Consider the following 15,186-nt stretch of genomic DNA (forward strand, 5'->3'; position numbering starts at 1 on the left):
GTAGAACATCAGCCCCCCACTCACAGTGAAATAACCATCAGTGGTATCCGCCCTGGAAACCACAGGGAATTCCACCTGAAAAACCGCACCAAATTTTAGTGCAGTTTTTCGGGCGGTATATCTCCTGCGGAAAGACCGCAGAAATCATTTTAAAAAAGCTTATACTTACCATAGTCATAGCGACGCGTATTCTGTTCTGAGCGCAGCCTGGCCTCCTGTGATGATGCTGTAGTACATGTGACCGCTGCAGCCTTTGATTGGCTGCAGCAGTCACATGGGATGGTATCATCATCCCCTGAGGCCAGACTGCGCTCAGTACAGAATATGCGTCGCTATGACTATGGCCGGGAGTAAGTATAAGCTTTTGTTTTTTCTCATTATACAATCAGGGCCGGGTCTAGGTTTATGTGAGCTATTTGGTGACACAGACTTAGTAGACCCCTTTGCGGGGGAACTCACGGGGGCAGTAAAATGGTAGAAAACGTCACTTTGTGCCTCCATATAGACGTTAGGACCTACTTATGCCCCCACATAGAAGTTAGGCCCCCAGTTTGTACCCCAAAAAAATTTGTGCCCTCTGTAGATAGTGGTAGTGCCACACAGCCCCCCTCCCTGGTTGTGCCACACAGCCCCCCTCCCTGGTTGTGCCACACAGCCCCCCTCCCTGGTTGTGCCACACAGCCCACCTCCCTGGTTGTGCCACACAGCCCCCTCCCTGGTAGTGCCACACAGCCCCCTCCTCCCTGGTAGTGCCACACAGCCCCCTCCCTGGTAGTGCCACACAGCCCCCCTCCCTGGTTGTGCCACACAACCCCCTCCTCCATGGTAGTGCCACACAACCCCCTCCCTGGTAGTGCCACACAGCGCCCTCCTCCCTGGTAGTGGCACACAACCCCCTCCTCCCTGGTAGTGCCACACAGCCACCCTCCCTGGTGGTACCACACAGCCTCCCGCCCCCCCCCCCCGGTAGGTAGCGATTTTGGTTTCCCTCTAGGAGTGGAATTCCAGCCAGAGTATATGCAGAGCTAAAGAACCCGTTTAGTAACACTGCCTTCTCTTGATCCCCTGTGACCAACTCCCCATTACCACTATTTAGGGGTCCTACATGTTCAGACCTTGGCTTTTTTTCATTTACATACTTGAAGATTTTTTGCAGATTTGATTTACTATCATTGGCCACCTGCCTTTCATTTTGCATTTTTGCTGATTTTATTACCTTTTTACAGATTTTATTAAGCTCTTTATCATTCTAGGCCAAATGGGCAACTATCTTTTAATAGACACTTACCATCTCTCCTTGCTCACTGTTACTGTATAGGGTGTGATTTCTGACCCTGATCTTCCAGGACGACACCATCTCCATTAACCATAACTGGGTGAACGGGTGTAACGTGTCCTTCATGTGGAGCCTCCTGCAGGCCAATCTGAGCGCTGTACAGAGGGAGATCAGTGAGTGGCGGGAGACCATGGACGGCTGGGAGCATCACTGTCAGGTGACATTATTATATATCGTATACATTCTGAGCATGGCCAGTGGGGGCGGGGCCTGTCTCTGGCAGACTAATTGGGGGCGGGGTCTTTTCATTTGATGGAGGACCCAGTTGAGTCGAGGTCTATCCCTGGAGGGCCCAGTGGGGGAGAGACCTGTCCCCGGAGGTCCTAGTGGAGTGTCCCCGGAGGACCTAGCGAAAGACTGCAGCACCGAGCAGGCCGGCCTCCTGGGATTACATCTCATCCCTGGAGACCGCTGTAGCCTGGACTGGCAGAGCGGTGGTCACATGGGATGAAGTGTTCTCCAAGAAGGACGTCGTCATGCAGGCCAGCCTCCTGGGATGACGTTTCATCTATGTGATCGCCGCTACAGCCTGTGATTGGCTGAAGAGGATAATCGCTGGCAGTGGCGGATCCCCAAATGGGCGTTTCAGGCGGTCGGCCGGGGCCCAAGACTTGCAGGGGGCCCATGCACACAAGTGAAACAAAACTCTCCAGGGCTGCTGCTGCCGGCCGCATTCTAGAGATCATCGGTCCCACGTGCTGATGAAGAGGCGGGGGGAATGTGCAGGGGGAGTCAATTGCGGCCAGGGAACAGGGGCACAGCACATCAGCTGTAGAGAGCAGACTGTCAGAGATTGTGATGGGCAGGTGCTGGAGTCTCCCTGACAGTCTGCTCCTCTGTGCTGCTGTACATTGTCCCTCCTGTCTAAACCTCCAGCAGCTGCCTGATAACGGCAAAACTGAAACTAGAGGGTGTAGGACCTGTGGTGACATCACAGTCACATGATTAAGGTCCTGGAGGCTGCCAGAGACAAGCACCGCAGAGGAAGAGACTGTGGTAAGTAAGTGTGTGTGAGTGTGTTAATGTATGTCTATGTAGTGTGTGCTGTGTATATAGTGTCTATAATGTAAGTCTATATAGTGTGTGCTGTGTATATAGTGTCTATAATGTAAGTCTATGTAGTGTGTGCTGTGTATATAGTGTGTGCTGTGTATATAGTGTGTGCTGTGTATATAGTGTCTATAATGTAAGTCTATAGTGTGTGCTGTGTATATAGTGTCTATAATGTAAGTCTATGTAGTGTGTGCTGTGTATATAGTGTGTGCTGTGTATATAGTGTCTATAATGTAAGTCTATATAGTGTGTGCTGTGTATATAGTGTCTATAATGTAAGTCTATATAGTGTGTGCTGTGTATATAGTGTCTATAATGTAAGTCTATGTAGTGTGTGCTGTGTATATAGTGTCTATAATGTAAGTCTATGTAGTGTGTGCTGTGTATATAGTGTCTATAATGTAAGTCTATGTAGTGTGGGCTGTGTATATAGTGTCTATAATGTAAGTCTATGTAGTGTGTGCTGTGTATATAGTGTCTATAATGTAAGTCTATATAGTGTGTGCTGTGTATATAGTGTCTATAATGTAAGTCTATATAGTGTGTGCTGTGTATATAGTGTCTATAATGTAAGTCTATATAGTGTGTGCTGTGTATATAGTGTCTATAATGTAAGTCTATATAGTGTGTGCTGTGTATATAGTGTCTATAATGTAAGTCTATGTAGTGTGTGCTGTGTATATAGTGTCTATAATGTAAGTCTATGTAGTGTGTGCTGTGTATATAGTGTCTATAATGTAAGTCTATATAGTGTGTGCTGTGTATATAGTGTCTATAATGTAAGTCTATGTAGTGTGTGCTGTGTATATAGTGTCTATAATGTAAGTCTATGTAGTGTGTGCTGTGTATATAGTGTCTATAATGTAAGTCTATATAGTGTGTGCTGCGTATATAGTGTGTGCTGTGTATATAGTGTCTATAATGTAAGTCTATGTAGTGTGTGCTGTGTATATAGTGTCTATAATGTAAGTCTATGTAGTGTGTGCTGTGTATATAGTGTCTATAATGTAAGTCTATGTAGTGTGTGCTGGGTATATAGTGTGTGCTGTGTATATAGTGTCTATAATGTAAGTCTATGTAGTGTGTGCTGTGTATATAGTGTCTATAATGTAAGTCTATGTAGTGTGTGCTGTGTATATAGTGTGTGCTGTGTATATAGTGTATATAGTGTGTGCTGTGTATATAGTGTCTATAATGTAAGTCTATGTAGTGTGTGCTGTGTATATAGTGTCTATAATGTAAGTCTATATAGTGTGTGCTGTGTATATCGTGTGTGCTGTGTATATAGTGTCTATAATGTAAGTCTATGTAGTGTGTGCTGTGTATATAGTGTCTATAATGTAAGTCTATATAGTGTTTGCTGTGTATATAGTGTCTATAATGTAAGTATATATAGTGTGTGCTGTGTATATAGTGTCTATGATGTAAGTCTATGTAGTGTGTGCTGTGTATATAGTGTCTATAATGTAAGTCTATATAGTGTGTGCTGTGTATATAGTGTGTGCTGTGTATATAGTGTCTATAATGTAAGTCTATGTAGTGTGTGCTGTGTATATAGCGTCTATAATGTAAGTCTATGTAGTGTGTCCTGTGTATATAGTGTCTATAATGTAATTCTATATAGTGTGTGCTGTGTATATAGTGTCTATAATGTAAGTCTATGTAGTGTGTGCTGTGTATATAGTGTCTATAATGTAAGTCTATATAGTGTGTTCTGTGTATATAGTGTGTGCTGTGTATATAGTGCCTATAATGTAAGTCTATATAGTGTGTGCTGTGTATATAGTGTCTATAATGTAAGTCTATATAGTGTGTGCTGTGTATATAGTGTCTATAATGTAAGTCCATATAGTGTGTGCTGTGTCTATAGTGTCTATAATGTATGTCTATATAGTGTGTGCTGTGTATATAGTATCTATAATGTAAGTCTATATAGTGTGTGCTGTGTATATAGTGTGTGCTGTGTATATAGTGTCTATAATGTAAGTCTATATAGTGTGTGCTGTGTATATAGTGTGTGCTGTGTATATAGTGTCTATAATGTAAGTCTATATAGTGTGTGCTGTGTATATAGTGTCTATAATGTAAGTCTATGTAGTGTGTGCTGTGTATATAGTGTGTGCTGTGTATATAGTGTCTATAATGTAAGTCTATGTAGTGTGTGCTGTGTATATAGTGTGTGCTGTGTATATAGTGTCTATAATGTAAGTCTATGTAGTGTGTGCTGTGTATATAGTGTCTATAATGTAAGTCTATGTAGTGTGTGCTGTGTATATAGTGTGTGCTGTGTATATAGTGTATATAGTGTGTGCTGTGTATATAGTGTGTGCTGTGTATATAGTGTCTATAATGTAAGTCTATGTAGTGTGTGCTGTGTATATAGTGTCTATAATGTAAGTCTATATAGTGTGTGCTGTGTATATCGTGTGTGCTGTGTGTATATAGTGTCTATAATGTAAGTCTATGTAGTGTGTGCTGTGTATATAGTGTGTGCTGTGTATATAGTGTCTATAATGTAAGTATATATAGTGTGTGCTGTGTATATAGTGTCTATAATGTAAGTCTATGTAGTGTGTGCTGTGTATATAGTGTCTATAATGTAAGTCTATGTAGTGTGTGCTGTGTATATAGTGTCTATAATGTAAGTCTATGTAGTGTGTGCTGTGTATATAGTGTCTATAATGTAAGTCTATATAGTGTGTGCTGTGTATATAGTGTCTATAATGTAAGTCTATATAGTGTGTGCTGTGTATATAGTGTCTATGATGTAAGTCTATGTAGTGTGTGCTGTGTATATAGTGTCTATAATGTAAGTCTATATAGTGTGTGCTGTGTATATAGTGTGTGCTGTGTATATAGTGTCTATAATGTAAGTCTATGTAGTGTGTGCTGTGTATATAGTGTCTATAATGTAAGTCTATGTAGTGTGTCCTGTGTATATAGTGTCTATAATGTAATTCTATATAGTGTGTGCTGTGTATATAGTGTATATAATGTAAGTCTATGTAGTGTGTGCTGTGTATATAGTGTGTGCTGTGTATAGAGTGTATATAGTGTGTGCTGTGTATATAGTGTCTATAATGTAAGTCTATGTAGTGTGTGCTGTGTATATAGTGTCTATAATGTAAGTCTATATAGTGTGTGCTGTGTATATCGTGTGTGCTGTGTATATAGTGTCTATAATGTAAGTCTATGTAGTGTGTGCTGTGTATATAGTGTCTATAATGTAAGTATATATAGTGTGTGCTGTGTATATAGTGTCTATAATGTAAGTCTATGTAGTGTGTGCTGTGTATATAGTGTCTATAATGTAAGTCTATGTAGTGTGTGCTGTGTATATAGTGTCTATAATGTAAGTCTATATAGTGTTTGCTGTGTATATAGTGTCTATAATGTAAGTATATATAGTGTGTGCTGTGTATATAGTGTCTATGATGTAAGTCTATGTAGTGTGTGCTGTGTATATAGTGTCTATAATGTAAGTCTATATAGTGTGTGCTGTGTATATAGTGTGTGCTGTGTATATAGTGTCTATAATGTAAGTCTATGTAGTGTGTGCTGTGTATATAGCGTCTATAATGTAAGTCTATGTAGTGTGTCCTGTGTATATAGTGTCTATAATGTAATTCTATATAGTGTGTGCTGTGTATATAGTGTCTATAATGTAAGTCTATGTAGTGTGTGCTGTGTATATAGTGTGTGCTGTGTATATAGTGTCTATAATGTAAGTCTATGTAGTGTGTGCTGTGCATATAGTGTCTATAATGTAAGTCTATATAGTGTGTTCTGTGTATATAGTGTGTGCTGTGTATATAGTGCCTATAATGTAAGTCTATATAGTGTGTGCTGTGTATATAGTGTCTATAATGTAAGTCTATATAGTGTGTGCTTTGTATATAGTGTCTATAATGTAAGTCCATATAGTGTGTGCTGTGTCTATAGTGTCTATAATGTATGTCTATATAGTGTGTGCTGTGTATATAGTATCTATAATGTAAGTCTATATAGTGTGTGCTGTGTATATAGTGTGTGCTGTGTATATAGTGTCTATAATGTAAGTCTATATAGTGTGTGCTGTGTATATAGTGTGTGCTGTGTATATAGTGTCTATAATGTAAGTCTATATAGTGTGTGCTGTGTATATAGTGTCTATAATGTAAGTCTATGTAGTGTGTGCTGTGTATATAGTGTGTGCTGTGTATATAGTGTCTATAATGTAAGTCTATGTAGTGTGTGCTGTGTATATAGTGTGTGCTGTGTATATAGTGTCTATAATGTAAGTCTATGTAGTGTGTGCTGTGTATATAGTGTCTATAATGTAAGTCTATGTAGTGTGTGCTGTGTATATAGTGTGTGCTGTGTATATAGTGTATATAGTGTGTGCTGTGTATATAGTGTGTGCTGTGTATATAGTGTCTATAATGTAAGTCTATGTAGTGTGTGCTGTGTATATAGTGTCTATAATGTAAGTCTATATAGTGTGTGCTGTGTATATCGTGTGTGCTGTGTATATAGTGTCTATAATGTAAGTCTATGTAGTGTGTGCTGTGTATATAGTGTGTGCTGTGTATATAGTGTCTATAATGTAAGTATATATAGTGTGTGCTGTGTATATAGTGTCTATAATGTAAGTCTATGTAGTGTGTGCTGTGTATATAGTGTCTATAATGTAAGTCTATGTAGTGTGTGCTGTGTATATAGTGTCTATAATGTAAGTCTATGTAGTGTGTGCTGTGTATATAGTGTCTATAATGTAAGTCTATATAGTGTGTGCTGTGTATATAGTGTCTATAATGTAAGTCTATATAGTGTGTGCTGTGTATATATTGTCTATGATGTAAGTCTATGTAGTGTGTGCTGTGTATATAGTGTCTATAATGTAAGTCTATATAGTGTGTGCTGTGTATATAGTGTGTGCTGTGTATATAGTGTCTATAATGTAAGTCTATGTAGTGTGTGCTGTGTATATAGTGTCTATAATGTAAGTCTATGTAGTGTGTCCTGTGTATATAGTGTCTATAATGTAATTCTATATAGTGTGTGCTGTGTATATAGTGTCTATAATGTAAGTCTATGTAGTGTGTGCTGTGTATATAGTGTGTGCTGTGTATATAGTGTCTATAATGTAAGTCTATATAGTGTGTGCTGTGTATATAGTGTGTGCTGTGTATATAGTGTCTATAATGTAAGTCTATGTAGTGTGTGCTGTGTATATAGTGTCTATAATGTAAGTCTATATAGTGTGTGCTGTGTATATAGTGTCTATAATGTAAGTCTATATAGTGTGTGCTGTGTATATAGTGTCTATAATGTAAGTCTATGTAGTGTGTGCTGTGTATATAGTGTCTATAATGTAAGTCTATGTAGTGTGTGCTGTGTCTATAATGTAAGTCTATATAGTGTGTGCTGTGTATATAGTGTCTATAATGTAAGTCTATGTAGTGTGTGCTGTGTATATAGTGTCTATAATGTAAGTCTATATAGTGTGTGCTGTGTATATAGTGTCTATAATGTAAGTCTATATAGTGTGTGCTGTGTATATAGTGTCTATAATGTAAGTCTATATAGTGTGTGCTGTGTATATAGTGTCTATAATGTAAGTCTATATAGTGTGTGCTGTGTATATAGTGTCTATAATGTAAGTCTATAGTGTGTGCTGTGTATATAGTGTCTATATAGTGTGTACTGTGTATATAGTGTCTATATAGTGTGTGCTGTGTATATAGTGTCTATAATGTAAGTCTATATAGTGTGTGCTGTTTATATAGTGTGTGCTGTGTATATAGTGTCTATAATGTAAGTCTACGTAGTGTGTGCTGTGTATATAGTGTCTATAATGTAAGTCTATATAGTGTGTGCTGTGTATATAGTGTCTATAATGTAAGTCTATGTAGTGTGTGCTGTGTATATAGTGTCTATAATGTAAGTCTATGTAGTGTGTGCTGTGTATATAGTGTATAATGTAAGTCTATGTAGTGTGTGCTGTGTATATAGTGTCTATAATGTAAGTCTATGTAGTGTGTGTGTTTATGTGTGTGTTTGTCATAATGTAAGTCTATATACTGTGTGCTGTGTATATAGTGTGTGCTGTGTATATAGTGTCTATAATGTAAGTCTATGTAGTGTGTGCTGTGTATATAGTGTCTATAATGTAAGTCTATATAGTGTGTGCTGTGTATATAGTGTCTATAATGTAAGTCTATGTAGTGTGTGCTGTGTATATAGTGTCTATAATGTAAGTCTATATAGTGTGTGCTGTGTATATAGTGTCTATAATGTAAGTCTATGTAGTGTGTTCTGTGTATATAGTGTATATAATGTAAGTCTATGTAGTGTGTGCTGTGTATATAGTGTCTATAATGTAAGTCTATATAGTGTGTGCTGTGTATATAGTGTCTATAATGTAAGTCTATGTAGTGTGTGCTGTGTATATAGTGTCTATAATGTAAGTCTATATAGTGTGTGCTGTGTATATAGTGTCTATAATGTAAGTCTATGTAGTGTGTGCTGTGTATATAGTGTCTATAATGTAAGTCTATATAGTGTGTGCTGTGTATATAGTGTCTATAATGTAAGTCTATGTAGTGTGTGTGTGTGTGTCATAATGTAAGTCTATATAGTGTGTGCTGTGTATATAGTGTCTATAATGTAAGTCTATGTAGTGTGTGCTGTGTATATAGTGTCTATAATGTAAGTCTATGTAGTGTGTGCTGTGTATATAGTGTGTGATGTGTATATAGTGTCTATAATGTAAGTCTATGTAGTGTGTGCTGTGTATATAGTGTCTATAATGTAAGTCTATGTAGTGTGTGCTGTGTATATAGTGTCTATAATGTAAGTCTATGTAGTGTGTGCTGTGTATATAGTGTCTATAATGTAAGTCTATGTAGTGTGTGCTGTGTATATAGTGTCTATAATGTAAGTCTATGTAGTGTGTGCTGGGTATATAGTGTCTATAATGTAAGTCTATATAGTGTGTGCTGTGTTTATAGTGTCTATAATGTAAGTCTATATAGTGTGTGCGTGTAGTGTGTGTGGTTTGAATATATAGTGTGTGGTGTTAGTGTGAATTGTATATAGGGTGTTTAATCTCACATTTTTTGTGTGTGAAATAATTTCCCACCCATAGAGCCCTCTGCAGTAAGTCAGATGCTCAGAACCCCCCCCCCCCCCCCTGCAGTATAATCTCCCCCATGGAGCCCTCAGTAGTTTTTATACTGCAGGGGGGGGGGGGCAGAGCGTTTGATTGACTGTTCAGGGTTCTATAGGGGAATAACTCCTTCCCCCCCCAAGAGCCATAAGGGCGGATTTACACGAACGTGTAATACGTCCGTGCAACGCGCGTGCTTTTCACGCGCGTCGCACGGACCTATGCTAGTCTATGGGGCAGTGCAGACTGTCAGTGATTTTTGCGCAGCTTGAGTCCGCTGCGTAAAACTGACATGTCCTATATTTCTGCGTTTTTTGCGCATCACGCACCCATTGAAGTCAATGGGTGTGTGAAAATCACGCATGCCACACGGAGGCACCTCCGTGGGACGTGCGTGATTTGCTCAACAGCAGTAAAACTGTGATTGCAAACAGAAAAGCACCAGGTGCTACAAACATACAAACAGAGTGTCATAATGATGGCGGCTGCGCGAAAGGCACGCAGCCGCGCATCATATGGTGATGACACACGGAGCTGTTAAGTGTCTTTTGCGCGCGCAAAACGGCGTATTTTTTGCGTGCGCAAAACGCACATGCTCGTGTAAATCTGCCCTAAGTGTCAGACGCTTAGACCCTCCCATAGGGCACTCAGCAGTCAGTCAGATGCACTGGGGAGGGGTGTCTGACTGCTTAAAGGGTAACTAATGAAACTTTTTAAAAAAAATTACATGTCATAGTGACATGTCAAATGTTCTAATCGGTGGGGGTCCGGGCACTGAGACCCCACCAATCGCTGAAACAAAGCGCTCAGGTGAGTGATGTGCCACTTTGTTTCTGATCGTCTTTCCTCTGATAGCCGAGCATGCGGTGTACGGGCACAACAGAAAGTCTATGAGTCCGTACACCGCGCCGAGGAAAGACAATCAGAAATGAAGTGGAACAGCGCTCACCCGGGCACTCCTGCTGCTTTGTTTTAGTGATCGGTGGTGGTCTCAATGCTGGGACCCCCATCAATCAAAACTTCTGACATATCACTCTCACTATGACACGCCAAATGTTTTTTAAAAGTTTAGTTACCTCTTGGGGACTGAATTTATTGGTTTGAGTTAATGTATGGGCCTGGGTCTTAATTTGCTTAGGGGTCTGGGGTATAAGACAATTTATGGTGTTTATTTCTGAATTTTTATGTTGCTATAGATGCTGAAAATGGCTACAGAATCGAGGGGAAAAGATTTCTCATCAGGAAACTCTGCAATCATCAGGAGAAGTCGCCATAACGGTCTGTGTCAGATGGAGAAGAAAAGAGAACGACCCATCAGTGAAGACATCTCCTGTGAGTCATTGCATTTATCTGTCCCCTCTCCTGACATGCCTGTTATCGGAAATCCTTGTATTCCACATAAAGTCTTTGTGTACCCAGGACTAATAGACAAATGCGTGTTACCATTCCCCTTGTCAGGAGGAAGTGTCCCACACAGTGTGATAATGTCAGCGATGGTTGGAGACTGTCAGTGTGTAGGGACACAGCCCTTTGACAAGGGGAATCGTAACACTCATTTGTCAATGCTCACACAGAAAGGTGGTGTTTAATATAGACATGGTGTGGCAGGGCGGTGGTGGAGAAGGGGGCCCAAGCTTGAGGAACAGCCCAGGGCCCATGGTTTACTTAATCCGCCACTGATCGCTGGAGGATAAAACACAGACTCCTAGATACGTTTGGGATCGCTGCGAATGCGCCACAAAAAAACGGAACTGCTATTTGATGCGTGATTTACATCCCCTTTGAATTCAATGGGGAAATCCCGCAACATATAATCAGTGTTTACGTAAAGACAATTGACATGCTGCGAAATGAAATTCCGCATCGCAGGTGAATTTGAGCGTATTTTTCTACTCAGTATTTACACAGCGTGTGGATGAGATTTGTTTTACCTCATCCACTTTGCTGCTGCTGTATTTGTTGCGGATTTTTTGCAAAGAAATCAGTTGTGGAAAGTCCGCCGTATTTACGCAGCGTGTGAACTGGCCCTAAAAGTGAGCGTGATCTCACGTAGCAGCTAAGGGACAATCCTGATAATCAGGTTAGGAGCAGCTTCTCTGACGTTGTTGGCTGTTCATAAGGCTAAGCCGTCTGCCATGGGAAGAAGTGAAAGCCGACAAGAAGGAGCGCCTATGACTTGCGAGTCAAATGATAACCTTAGGAACAGCCAACAACCTCAGAGAAAGTGCCACTAAGCCGTCTGCCACGAGTCCCAGGGGCGTAGTTAAGGTCTTAAAACAACAGGGGCAATAGCCTCAACATATATGCCCCATAAAAAATGTGTGTGTGTGTGTGTGTGTATGTGTGTGTATGTGTGTGTGTGTGTGTGTGTGTGTGTGTACACCGTGTTCCAAATTATTATGCACATTGGATTTAAGTGTCATAAACATTTAATTATTAGTTTTTCAATGAAACTCATGGATGGTCTTGTGTGTTAGGCGGGATTCACACGACCGGGTCGCGTCCGAGTGCCGGCCGGTAAAATCGGCCATTCTGCCCGGCCGGTTTGCATAAAGTTAAGCATCCGTGCCGGGCCGGGCAGATCCGGACAGTGACATCATCGGCAACTCCTGAAGGGGAATCCCCATGTGTTCGGGGATTCCGCTTCAGGAGTTTCCCCTGATGTCACTGCCCAGATATGGACAGAGACATCAAGCGCTCTGTCCAGGAGCGGAATCCCCGAACACACGGGGATTCCGCTCCTTCAAGGAGCTAAAGTGCGGCTAGCACATAGCAGAGCGGGGAGATACCTCCCCGCTCTGCTATAGTGGCGTCGCTACAGTAGTAGCAGCAGCAGCAGCTGCTGCAGCTGCTAGCGGCGCCATCAAAGATGTCGCCGGGCCAGGGCGCTTTTAACAAGCAGGAGAAGGGAGCCAGCGCAGCGCTCCCTCCACCTGCTGTACACCCCGGCCCTGCCACACCGTGTACAGCGATGCCATTCGTCAGAATGGCGTCAACTCCTCCTCCTCACATGCACTCTGCGCTGTGAGGAGGAGGAGATAGAGCGCAAGAGCCGGAAAACCCGGCCGTCACTCGGGACACATCCCGGTGATGGCCGGGTATTACCCGGCCCCATAGACTTCTATGGGAGCCGGGCGGCCGGGTACCCGGGCGAAAATAGAGCATGTTCTATTTTTTGACGGGCGGTTTTGCCGGCCGTCAAAAAATCGGCCGTGTGAATAGCCCCATTAGGGGTCTATTATTCCTAATGCAGCCGGGTGCCGGCCGATTTATGAACGGCCGGCACCCGGCCGGGAAACCCTGCCGTGTGAATGAGGCCTTAGGGCTCTTTGGATCATTGTAATCAATCTCAGACACCTGTGATAATTAGTTTGCCAGGTGTGCCCAATCAAAGGAAAACTACTTAAGAAGGATGTTCCACATTATTAAGCAGGCCACAGGTTTCAAGCAATATGGGAAAGAAAAAGGATCTCTCTGCTGCCGAAAAGCGTGAAATAGTGCAATACCGTGGACAAGGAATGAAAACATTGGATATTTCAAGAAAACTTAAGCTTGATCATCGTACTGTAAAAAGATTTGTGGCTGATTCAGAGCACAGACGGGTTTGTTCAGATAAAGGCATAATGAGGAAGGTTTCTGCCAGACAAATGAATAGGATTAGGAGAGCAGCTGCTAAAATGCCATTGCAAAGCAGCAAACAGGTATTTGAAGCCGCTGGTGCCTCTGGAGTCCCGCGAACCTCAAGGTGTAGGATCCTCCAGAGGTTTGCAAGTGTGCATAAAGCTATTATTCGGCCACCCCTAAACAATGCTCACAAGCAGAAACCGTTGCAGTGGGCTCAGAAATACATGAAGACTAATTTTCAAACCGTGTTGTTTACTGACGAGTGCCCTGCAACCCTGGATGGTCCAGATGGATGGAGTAGTGGATGGTTGGTGAATGGCCACCATGTCCGAACAAGGCTGCAACGTCAGCAAGGAGGTGGCGGAGTCATGTTTTGGGCTGGAATCATGGGGAGAGAGCTGGTAGGCCCGTTTAGGGTCCCTGACGGTGTGAAAATGACCTCTGCAAAGTACGTAGAGTTTATGACTGACCACTTTCTTCTGTGGTACAAAAAGAAGAACCGTGCCTTCCGTAGCAAAATTATCTTCATGCATGAACATGCACCATCTCATGCTGCAAAGAATACCTCTGTGTCATTGGCTGCTATGGGCATAAAAGGAGAGAAACTTATTGTGTCGCCCCCATGTTCCCCTGACCTCAACCCTATTGAGAACCTTTGGAGCATCCTCAAGCAAAATATCTATGAGGGTGGGAGGCAGTTCACATTAAAACAGAAGCTCTGGGAGGCGATTCTGACATCCTGCAAAGATATTCAAGCAGAAACTGTCCAAATACTCACAAATTCAATGGATGCAAGAATTGTGAAGGTGATATCAGAGAAGGGGTCCTATGTTACCATGTAACTTGGCCTGTTAAGTTTTTTTTATTGAAAGAGCTTTTGATTTCTATAAATATGACCTCCTGATGCTGCAAATTCAACAAATGACCATTTTAGTCTCTTTACAACTTTTAAAATGTTTTGATCTCTGTTGTGCATAATAATGTGAAACAAAAAATTCAGTTATCATTAGGATATTTGTTCAATAAAATTAGCATTATACTCCAACGGCTGATGCTTGAAGATTATACTGACTGTCATTTGCATCGACTATTTAGGAAAATCAGTGAAAAATAACATTTGCGTAATAATTTGGAATACAGTGTAGATCGAAATCCGGAGCATTAACCGGTCACTGCCGGCTCCGTGGTTTCCTTCACTGTAATTGACATCAGCACCAAAACCAGTTAATGTGTATAACGTACAAACGTGAGCGCCACACTTTCTGTATCACACCCCCGGTAATGGAGGGGGGGCAGACATCTTGGCTGTATGGGGCCCAGACATTCCTGATGGTGGCCCTGGCAGTTATGATCCGGTAGAGCTGGTTGTCACCCGGGCCGCTTCATTCCACTGTATGGCTTTGGACTTCTCAAGTTTGTCCTGCAAAAAATACAAAAAGTTATTTTGTGTTACTGCATTACAAAGACTTTGTGCAAATTAGAAAAGAAAAAACAGCAGTAAAGTCAGTAAACGGTCCTCGTGCTGTGAGGTTGTTCGGCTGCTCATTCAGTCTGTTTCTGGTTTGGCAGCCGAATGGTGGCCATTTTGGCCTAAAAGGGCAAATTTGCTGCTCTGGAGACTGGGAAAACCGGACAGTGAGAACCCCAATGTTAACTGAAATAGCAGCATATTGGTTGTCGCACAGTTTTTCCAGGTAATGGAAACCTAAAAATATAAATTCAGAACTTTTCGGTTATCTGATGTATATGGCTTGGCTTCAAGGGATTCTTTACTTTTTTCGGGGGTTCTCCAGACAATCACTACATTTTAGAAAGGGTCCCTTGACATTAAGCTGATTACAAAGTGTCCCCCTGAAGGGACCCCCAGCGATCAGCTGTGATCAGTAGGGAAACCTGGCAGTAAGTGTTCAATTTCCTTGCAGCACCACCGCAGGAGAAATTAGGCATTACACAGTGTCCATTCATAGCAATATGGTGTCTGCGTAATACAAGACAGGTCCACCAAAAAGAGAGAGATGTTCTT

At 41.6% G+C, this 15,186-nt stretch overlaps 1 protein-coding gene across 3 annotated transcripts in view; it reads left to right on the plus strand.

The window, feature by feature from the left end:
- Positions 1-15,186, plus strand: part of LOC142698116 (protein kinase C delta type-like) — a 354,404-nt gene that overhangs the window by 200,709 nt on the left and 138,509 nt on the right. For 2 of the 3 annotated variants that reach the window (XR_012865691.1, XR_012865692.1), the window contains exons 3-4: positions 1,319-1,493; positions 10,736-10,871. The gene's annotated coding sequence lies outside the window, so the exon portion shown is untranslated. Of the gene's footprint in view, positions 1-1,318; positions 1,494-2,236; positions 2,333-10,735; positions 10,872-15,186 lie in introns of those variants that run through there. The other variant, XM_075847799.1, reaches the window with a different exon arrangement.

The sequence above is a fragment of the Rhinoderma darwinii genome, assembly GCF_050947455.1.
Source record: "Rhinoderma darwinii isolate aRhiDar2 chromosome 12 unlocalized genomic scaffold, aRhiDar2.hap1 SUPER_12_unloc_12, whole genome shotgun sequence".
Taxonomy (NCBI): Eukaryota; Metazoa; Chordata; class Amphibia; order Anura; family Rhinodermatidae; genus Rhinoderma; species Rhinoderma darwinii.